The 10,584-nt window shown below is 37.4% G+C and overlaps 1 protein-coding gene across 1 annotated transcript in view; it reads right to left on the bottom strand.

Annotated features, from left to right (window-relative positions):
- The window catches only part of LOC128264990 (sex peptide receptor), a 44,784-nt gene extending 35,179 nt beyond the window's left edge, over positions 1-9,605 (bottom strand). The window contains exon 1 of the mRNA XM_053000738.1: positions 9,315-9,605. The gene's annotated coding sequence lies outside the window, so the exon portion shown is untranslated. The remainder of the gene's footprint in view (positions 1-9,314) is intronic.
- Positions 9,606-10,584: the final 979 nt, after the last annotated feature.

The raw sequence follows: 10,584 nt of genomic DNA on the forward strand, positions 1-10,584 counted from the left end.
GAACAAAATTGTATAATATATTTAACTTGGTTTTTTGTTCCTTTAACCTAGATTTCGTTGCCCAAATATCTTTGGCTTGTGAAAAAGAGGTAAATAATTGAATTTCCAGCTAGACAGTGTTATATCTCAAGCACAGATGCACTCCAATTACACTTTCGACTGCCTTGACGTTTTTGGGTGGGGAAATGAAAATGAAAATACCTGCGGCACGATTCAGTTACCTTCTTTTTTGGGTGACAACTTGGCTTAAACTGGAACTGAAGCAGAATCTGAATCTGAAACTGAAACTGAAACCGAGACTGCTGGCTGGTAGTTTCCGCTACCTGTCACGAGAAAAAGAACGAGACAAGACAAAACAAATGTCGCTCAATTACGGAAAAGACAACAATAATAAACAGGTGACAGACAGACAGGAGGGGCTGTAAATGCCGAAATGCCGGAGATGCCGTAGATGCCGTCCAAATTGAAGATGGCAGAACGTTAACAAGGCCAAATCACAGTCGAGCCTGCGAGCCATATATATGCCCAGATATATCTACACCACATATATAGTATATGGATGTAGGATTTGCGACAATGGCGGTTATATCATACATTCTCTCCGCTTTCATTTCGCTTGTTTGCCAAGCTCATATGCAAATTCAGTTTTGCCTTTCATAAAACCCGCACATAAACTTTTTTATAATGCCTGCATATGCCAATGAAGAGGTCGTAACATCCACATCCAACAGCAGCTACAATGCCTGGGAAAGTGGGAAAAATGGGTAAAACATGAAGGAAAAGCGGCAAATCGAGAACAACAGCCCTTGCTATCAGTTACCCGTCTCAATTTTCCTTAATTTAACGCTTTTATTATCGCTCACTCGGCTGAAGCAAAGGTTTAAATAGTAGTTGGCTCTTCTACTTAAATTAAAACATTGTTAAAACATATACTTGAGGCTCGTATCAAATGCAGATAAATCAATGTGTACACAAATAAATTAATATAAACCACCTAAGCATGGTAATATTTCTTGGTTTAGGACCAACTTTGATGTGTTTGTGTGTGTGTGGGCCAAATAATTGTGGCAAGTACATAAACTTGTTGGGCAACTAATTGGCGCACATAATTGTCAGAGGGCGTGTCAGTTCAAGTTCCCTGTTTTTCTGGCTATTTCCTTGGTTTTTCCTCGCCCATGAAAAAACCACAAACGAATAATTGAAGCGCTCCGCTCATAAAACTTGCCACTCTTCCCCCACTTTCCCGGCATATACCCCTCCACTTTTCCTGCACCCAAATTAATACATTGCCTGAGAGCTGCGGTTACTGAATTCTTGTACTTTTGTTTACTTACGTTACATTTTATGCACAGTTTATGTTTGCCCGGTCCTAAATTGTTCTACAAATATAAATTTTGGCTGCGTTTATACTTTTAAGGGGACCGTTTATTGGTTCGTATCTGTTATATGCCCGCAGCTCAATTTTTTATGCTGCGGTTTGGCTAGCTTTTAATGGCATAATGCGTAAAACTGTGATGGTAAGTACAGTTTATCGTTTTTTGTTTACCATTAAACAGTAAACCCTCTCAACAAATAGCTCATATTGCAACAAAATTGCAGATGCATTAAGTCAATGCAAAAAGACTAGTTTAATTCGCAATAAAAATATTAAAATAAACAATGTAAATACCAGCGAATAAATTAAAGTCGCACACTGTAATCTACATCAACTAAGACCTGTACAATTTTTAGAAAATAAATTCCAGCCACCTGATATGGTTATCAGAGTCTGAAGTACTTTCCAAGCCTTTGGCTTCCGTTGAAGTCCAAGTCCATCAGCATTTTCGTCATAACTGCCACCATTATTATCATGATGTAGTAGGGCAACTAAGTCTTAATCGAGCTCCTGCAGACTGGACTCGAAGTTTCCCCCTTTTCTTTTTAAGCAGAGTGAAGTAAGAGGAAAAAGCGGCCAAAAGTTTATCCGCTTGACTGCATTTTAGCTGCAGCCAGTTTTATGGCCCAATTTATAAGTTTGATAAAAGGCAGACTGTTCTTGTGTGCGGAAACTTCATCGAAACAAACCCCAGTGAGTAATCCTGAATTAGGAAAACTGCAACACATTAGTGTAAAGACACTTGTCGACCAACAGGCGGAAAATCAACGTCGTCGCCCAGGTTTCCACGCCCACTGTGGCGAAAGTCACGCCTGTGTTCTCATTTAGCTGGTTTCCATGTTTTCCACTTGCATCCCTTTTATCACTTTCATCCCCCCGCCAGGTGACAGTTTTTAATGAGCACTCATTACGAGTCGCAGCCAAAAAAAGGATATCGCTTTGGGCATATCTGGCAAAAAGTTCGGATCGGTATTTTGAAAGATTAAGTTCGTCTAAGTATATTTATAAGTTTTTAATTTGCATGTAAAGTAAAGCCTTTGAACAAAGTTAAATATAATTCTCTATAGCTTTAAATTATAAATTAAGCTTGAGATAATTTAAGTATTATTTACATTCATTTCGATTGAATAAAATATTCATAAAACTTCATAAACTTTTTAAAAAGGATATGCAGATATAATAGTTGGGTATCTTTAAACATAATTTAATACAAAATTTTGAAAGATTAAATACAACTATATATATTAAAGTTTTTAATTTTTTAGTCTGTATATAAAAGTATAGCCTTTGAACTACGCTTTGTGTTGCTTATTCTACAAATGTTCGTTAGGTTTAAGCTTATTTTAACAATGAATACTTTCTTTCCGATTGACTGAGAAATTCATTTTTTAATAAAACGTTATACAAATTTCAAAGAGGATATCCCAAAGTCCAGGCGCAAATTGAAAAGGTCGAGAATTTGGCAGAGCAGAAAACCAGCAAGCCAAGCCAAATTGTTACACATACGCCATGTGCGCCAGAGGAAAACTAAGCGAAAACAGTTGCTAGTTGTGGGTTTTTGTTGGCCCAGTCAGCAATCTCAACTAGATATTGTTTATGTTAACAGCTTTAGTGTGTCGTTTTTTTGGGCGGCAACCAAGAAGCGATTGTTTGAAGCTTAAATTTAATACTGATGCGCTAATCGACATTAGATGCAGAAAGTAAACAAAGTTCTTTGGCAAATTAAATGAATGGGTACAGTCTCCACTGATAAAATCCTTGGAAAACACTATGCAATTTATGGGTAAACACACAAGCAAGGAACCCAGTCCATACGCATAAATCAAACAAAACATCAATAAATCAGAAACTGTTGACAAGACATCAAAACATGGTCGAATGAAGGACCCCAACTGTATGCATGTCCCATTTTGTAATTGAGTTGGTACTGAAGGGTTAGAGGGGGCAAACGTATACCATAAACTATGGCAATTAATACACATTTTACATTGACAGCAATTTATTGGCCAAACAACAAACCAACTAATCGGAATTGCGATTGATTGTAAAATATACTCTACACTCATGCATATGCTGCACATCTGTGACCTTTTTATTATTTTATTTAAACGATTACAAATATTACAAGCTCAAAACATCATAATCAAGGTATAAAGTGACAAGGACCCTAGCAAAACAAATAAAGAGGAAAAAATTGAGAAGGAAGACAAAATAGGGAAAGAAAGGCCCAACAGAAAAGGGACTGTTTGAAATACAAAGTTTGAAATAGAAGATGTCGTTGTTCGCTATTTCTTCTTCATTATATATGTGCATTACTTATATTTTACTTGGAAAAGAAAATCTGAACGTTTTTTCAATTAAAACGGACTTATTCATCAGTAACCTAGCAAGAAAACATTAAGATACAGGCACCTTTGTGTAGAATTTATTTAAGTATCAAATATTATATCTAAATAATATTTTAAAGCACTGATATTCTAAGGCATTGAAATAATTTGAAATATTTTTGTTGGCTTTGAATTTCAGGGAAAAAACCACTAAGCAGTTTAAATAAAATGATAATTTTAGATGACGAAACGATAAAGTTGACGCTGAAATAGACCACCAAATGTGGTTGGGAAATTCAGGGAAATTCGTTAGTTGGAAAACCGAATCACAGCCCAAACACTTTATTATATATGATGTGTGTGCGTGCCAAATGTGCGTTGGCGTTTCTCCGCCTGACTTTCTGCCTTTTTTCTAGGTTGGTTGCATAATCAGTAATTTGATTAAGTAAATGATTAAATAAAATTGATGGATTGGATAGCCACAAACACCTCTTTTTGCACCGAAATCGAAATGATGAAAAAATCCCCCTACCGTCATTAATTTCTTTTTTCGCTTTTGGTTTTATCTTCGCTTTGCACATTGATTAATTCGATTGTTGATTCAATTAATTTGTTCGTCATAGACACAGTGCGTATGCGTAATACGATTATCCGCCAAGACTCGTATATATCTGGAGTTCTGCACAGGCTTTTAAATGGTAAACAAATGCGATTCGCCCACCAAACTTGGTCTAATGATGTGCTAATTAGATGGCTTTCGACAAATATGAATAAATGTATACGTATGCAAAAATGTTCATAAGTTAGGTTAGTTTACCCAGTACTCAAAAAAGTTTCAAGATTTCTTATGCACAAAAGCGGTTTTAATATGCAATGCAGAATAATTTATTAGCAAAATTCGGAGAAAACACAAGTTTTAAGCCTTTAACAAATCTTAAGCCGTATTTGAACAAGCCTGCATAATTCACAACGCATTTGGCTGACATATACAAATATATCGGTGTGTTTCACATGCATGCACTCGTTAACTAATTAAATTCCTGACTAACTTGATTTCCTTTGTCTTGGAATACTGTAATTGTAACGTTTCTGGCATATTATTTGGCTTTATTATTTATAGCCTGTCATAAGACCATAATTTCTTTTGTACCCTTTAGAAAAATGGCGAGGAATATTGCACTTACTTGGCGTGTAGTTTGAATTGAAAAGAAGTTGGATTTGATTTAATTGGTAAAACTTACAGATACTAAACTTATAATTTTGTATCTCTCTTTCTAAGGTTTGTAAAAGTATTTGCCATTATCAGTTGAAAATTTGAATCACCGTCAATTACTTTAAAAAAAATACATTATTTTATCCTTTCACACATCTGAAAATATTTTTTTCGAGAAAATCTCCAATCGGTGTCTTCTTTGTCTATAGTTTCCGCACCCAAACGTTCACCTCTTGGGATACAGCAGAAAAAACCGCATTTCCCCCAACTCAAAAAGTAAACGAGCGGTCTTAGTGGCAATCTCAATCCCAATCTCAGTGAAATGCTGAGACTGCCTGGCAAAAAAAAAGGAAACCCAACCTGTTGCCTACCAGCTCCTCCAGAGAATCCTCCGAAACCACACGGTTTCCTGCCCCGCCACTTTCCACTTTCCACTTTTCAAGCATTGTTCGGCCGCTTCTCATCAAAAGGAAAACCCAGCAAATTCCCTTTCCCATTTTTCACTTGGCTGATGTTTTCTTTTCATTGCCATTTGGTGAGCCGTGTAATAATTGCTACACTGCGTCCTTATGTGAACTTCCACTTAAACCCAAGGATGCACAAGGAAAAATATGTTTCAAATGCAATAAAATATTTTTATCCCAAAGTATTGCGCCGTATAATTGTGTAGTATATACTAATCTGTATTAATTACAAAATACAATTACAAAATTCAAAGATAATTATACCATTAGCCAATTTGATTTCCTTCAGGAACAAGAAGTAATTTTTTTTGTTGTATTCGGCTAGTCTAAAATTTTTTGTAGTGCATCTGAGAGGTATAATTAGCCCGAAGTTTGCCACATTGGCAGGGCATTTCCTGTTTTTTTTTTTTTTAGCAGCACTTTCCCTTCCTGGCGGCGCTGAGACACATGTCCTTGCCAAGGATGAATCTATTGCCGCTGGAACACTTTGATGTCAATGAACCTGGAAGGCGCTGAATTCCTCCTATGACAGCATCGATGCGACGTTGTTTACAAAGGAACCCCCGAAAATCCTTGTGCACGCGCTGCTCAGTTTTCGAGGGCTCTGCTTTTTGGCGACACTAAATCTGAATTCAATATGTTGTCGGTTTAACATATTTCATCTTTGGCCAGCCTCGTTTGCATAGTCACTGTGTTTGTGCGTGTGTGTGTGTGTGTGTGTGAGTGTGTAGGCAATCGGCAAACAACGTGTTGTGCCAATATTGACTAGGCCCCCAGGCTCTTCTAGGAACACACACATTCACTGAGAAAAACAAAAATCCAAAAAAAGGAAAGACACAAACGAATGGCCGAGTAAAAAAGCGAGTCACAAAATTTATTAAAACATATTTCGGTGCCTTGTTTGTAAAGGAATTAAATTAAAGCGATTATATTACCAAGGCCAGTTCGTGGGTCTTATGTTACACCGGCGACATTTTGATTGGTAATGAGATCACAAAGTTGATTTTGATTGAATTGGCTTTGTCTTTGAGTTTCGATTTCCTGGCTATATTTAAATTGGTTTTTAACCCACACCCATATAAATAAATCTTTGCCTTGTATGTATAACCAAGAGGATAACCTATTTATAGTAATTAATCTGTATTAAAATGGCAAAAGTAATGATAGAAAATTGTTAATCAGACTTTTGACATAGGTAGCCTTTTCCATGGGTAGAGTCATATATAGATTAGAAGACTAAGGTCTCATTTACATGATTCAATGTTCAGGATGCTTTCAAAACTCAGATAACACTTTAAATTCAACACTTCCCTTATTTTGAGATCCTTACCAGCTATTAGCGAGTACATTAAAGCTAATAGTAGAAACGGGCTTAATAACTTATTAGTGAACCCTGTTCTAATGGCCAGATTACCAACAATTTACAATTTCAAGCCCCCACAATTGCACTTTTAACACTCAATCAGATGGGCTCGAAAAAAATCCTTGAAAAAAACGTAAACAAAACAAAGACAAACTTTGGATGTAAAGCATTTCAAAAATAATTGTAACCTTTTTCTTGTGGGTCAGGCGATGGCCGATAAACCTTTCGCTGGCATTCATAAACAACCGGGGCAAGAAGTCATTAAAATCATGATTAGCAGGAGCCACAGGTGCCATTAAGTGGGCCCCGAGTGGAAGGTGAAGGAAAAGCGAGCAAATGCGAGGGAAAGCGGGGAAAAGTGGCAAATGGCCACGGGATCACAGGGAGCTTTGTTTGTTTGCCGCCCGACTGCGTGCAAATTTAGCTGGCATAAAAAGTGGCCAACTGACCGACCGCAAAACCAAACAGAGGGCTCTTAATGTTTTTCTTTCAATAATTCGGCCCAAAAAGGGGCGGATTCCCCGAGATCAATGAGGTGGGCGGAGGTGGAGGTGCAAGGTCACCGGATGATGTGGCTGAGGTGGCCAAACGGGTTTCGGCCATCCGATTTGGCTTCTCGACATTTCCCTTTGTGCGTGCTGCATTTTCATCGGACTTTTCTTTTCCTTTTTTTCTGGCTCTGCTCCTTCATATTTTTGTTTGCAACCGCACTTTCTGCCTTTGTTTTGTCCGCAGGTCAAAACTCAAAAGGATTTTCATGTTTTTCGCCATTCATTCGGACATACCATTATATGGTATATATGCCATTTAGGCAGCGGAGTCTGTCCGCCGCTGATAAGCCCAATTTTTGCTTTGGCAATTTGGTGCAGCATCAACGGGAATCGATTTCATGTCGGCTTAATTATGTGGAAAAAGTTTTCATATTTAATTAAGAATGGAACTTGCCCTTTGGAACTGAAAAAGCTCAAATACCGGATTTAAATGGTGTTTAAAAATAAAATTGAGGCTAAAGTACCAAACTACGATTTACTTATAAAAAGTTTTAATACCTTTGTAAAAGCTAAGACGCTTTAAAAACTACTTTCTAAATGCCAATTTATAAATCAATCTCTTTATTTGAGAGCACTACGCTTGGCAGATTAAATGCCAAGTCCCTAATTAAGTATTCGCCATTAATAGTTTTTTTAATGGAACTTTTCCCCTGGGATGCTTAACTCTTCATTAATGTTTTCACATGAATGGGCGCAATAAAATGTGAATTGGAAATACCAATCGAGAGAGAAGCAAATTAATTCATTGTCACTGCAGCAATTTTCCCATCTCCACGACCCCTGATTTTCGCATCGCATCTGGCCATTCCCCCGTTGACCTAATCGCGTTCTCACAGGCTAAGTGCATTAAATATAATTTTAATAGGTTTCTGACTCTGATAATTGCCAGTTGTCGTTGGCCTGGCCATTGTGGACTCAAAAATCGATGGCGCCCAGCGGGAAAGCGGGGAAAGTGGAAAATGTCTTTGGGAAAATGCTATGGCGAAGCGAAGGGAAGCCCTGGCCGGCATCCTGTCACATGAAAAGCGCACTTTCGACAGTTACCAACACAACAAAGGACCAGACTGTCAGCTACACGAATATTGGACAATTTTGCACTGGTAAAAATTATTTTCTAGCATTTCCAAATATATTCTAAGTTTTTTATTGTGATATTTAACACTGGAAAACAGTTTTATTATTTTTATCAAGTATTTATATATGTCAACTTCATGCTCTCAAAAACATTTTATTTTATTTTAGCTATGTATGTTTCTAATTGTAATATTTAATTTTATTTTCATCAAATACTTATTTACTTGATGGTTTCATTACCAATGTTTAATTATTATTGAGTTCCAATTTTTTCAGGCAGTGTACATCCTGTTTCGAGCCAAAACTTAAAGTAAAGTAAAGGCAAGTGCAAGTTTACTGCCTGACAAGTTTCAACTGAAAATTCCCTAGTTCTTATGATTTTTTCATATTAAGTTTTACTCTTCACTGTTTTCTTTCCCTATTTTCTTCAACTTTAAGTTGTTTGGCCAACGTTGACTGGGAAAAGTTTGCCCCGGATAAGATCCACAAAACTATGCGGGCCAAGAAGTCGGACAAAAACAGTTTAAAAATTCAATATTTCAACTTTTGAGTGCGGGGGAATTTCGAGAACATAAAGCAATTGAAGATCTTTGGGGAAAAGTCCAAACTCAAGCCAGGGGCTACAATTATTTTGGCGAGTTAAAATCAATTTGTAAATTTTACACAGAGGAGAAGAAAAACTATTGTGAAAACCCATTGAGCCGAGATATATTATCATAATCTAGGGCATTAATTCCCTGTGATTTGCAGGGTCCACTTGATAAATGGCCAGAGATTCAGGACAAGGAAAACATTTTCTTTGAATTCGCCGAGGAATTCTGGAGCTTGTTTATTCCTTCGAGGGCCAGCCATAAATATTTGCCATTGTTTGGCTGTCAGTTTGTGTTTCGAATGCTCTTTGCCTTTTGCCACAACAAAAAAAAATGTCTAAGGAAAACGATATTTACCTGATAAATTCCCGGCATTCAGGAAATATTCTATTTATTTTTGCATGAGTTTTTATGGTCACAGAGCACAGAAACAAAAACTTGGAAAAAATGTATTTGGAATTTGTTATGTTTTTTTAGGTCTTTCCCATTTGTTGAAAAGTTTTGCACATTTGTTATGGTTTTTTGGTGTTTGGTATTTTTGAAAAACGGTTTCAGTTAGCCGGAATTCGGAATTCGAATTTGGGATTTCGGTCTTAGAATTCTGTTTTTAGTCTCCGGTTTTCTTCTCAAGGCTGTGTGTTCGCCCTAAAAAACCCGCAACGACTGAATCAAAACAAACAAATTTCTTTGGTTTTATTCGAAAAATTGTTGGCGGATATTTCGTCAGCGGCTTGCCGTTCGTTGGCGTTCGGAAAAAGCCTCGGGAAAACCTCGCTGGAGTGTTCCCAGCTGCTGGATATCCGCTTTTTATCCGCCTGCCTTGAGTTTCCACCTTATCCGCGCGTCTGCGCTTTTCCCTTGCTCGGCGTTTTTTTGTTTACATGGCCCCTGCTTGACTTTCCTTGTTTTTCTTGTATTTCTTGTATTTCTTGTTTTCCCAGCCGCATTGTTGCCCGGCATTGTTGCTTTTGCTAAGCGTTTTTTAATCTCTTAGCGCCGCGCTTTGTTTTTGAATATTTCTCAGCTGTTTGCCATCGACCAGAAATTCACAAGGTGTTTGACACTTGGCTACGAAATCCCTATACCCATGCCCTTGAGAACTTCTATCCTTAACCACATCTCGGCAGAACTTACTCAATCAAAGGTTTCCACATGTCCTGCAGGCGAACGGCGGATGCTCTTCTCGATTTTTCCGGAAAATGATAAAAGTTCGCTTGGTGGCAGGATCAACTTTGTGTTTAACCGGAAGAAAATTAACACACGCTATAAACTTTGCAGTTATAATAACGACCTTCATTACTTATTTCACCCGAAATACTCTACAATTTAACACGAACAACATCTAACGAAAGGCGCAAACCCTTAAGCTATTTTTTGATACACTCTCGAAGGGCATCGCGAAAATTTGTTTTATGATTTAAGCTATGCGGTTGGTTTTTTATGCTTTTGATTTTTTGGTCATTGACTTGCCTGCGAAAATGCGCAAAATGGAAAAGTCATTAACTTTTATGTGGCGCGGAGCCTGTGGAAATGCAATTTCCTTATCAGTTTCGCTTGGGTCCTTTGTCGCAGGTCCTTTTTAATTTCATTGCATGTGGCTGGATTATTTCTGGGCGATTTCTATTGA

This window comes from Drosophila gunungcola, unplaced genomic scaffold (assembly GCF_025200985.1).
Source record: "Drosophila gunungcola strain Sukarami unplaced genomic scaffold, Dgunungcola_SK_2 000088F, whole genome shotgun sequence".
Taxonomy (NCBI): Eukaryota; Metazoa; Arthropoda; class Insecta; order Diptera; family Drosophilidae; genus Drosophila; species Drosophila gunungcola.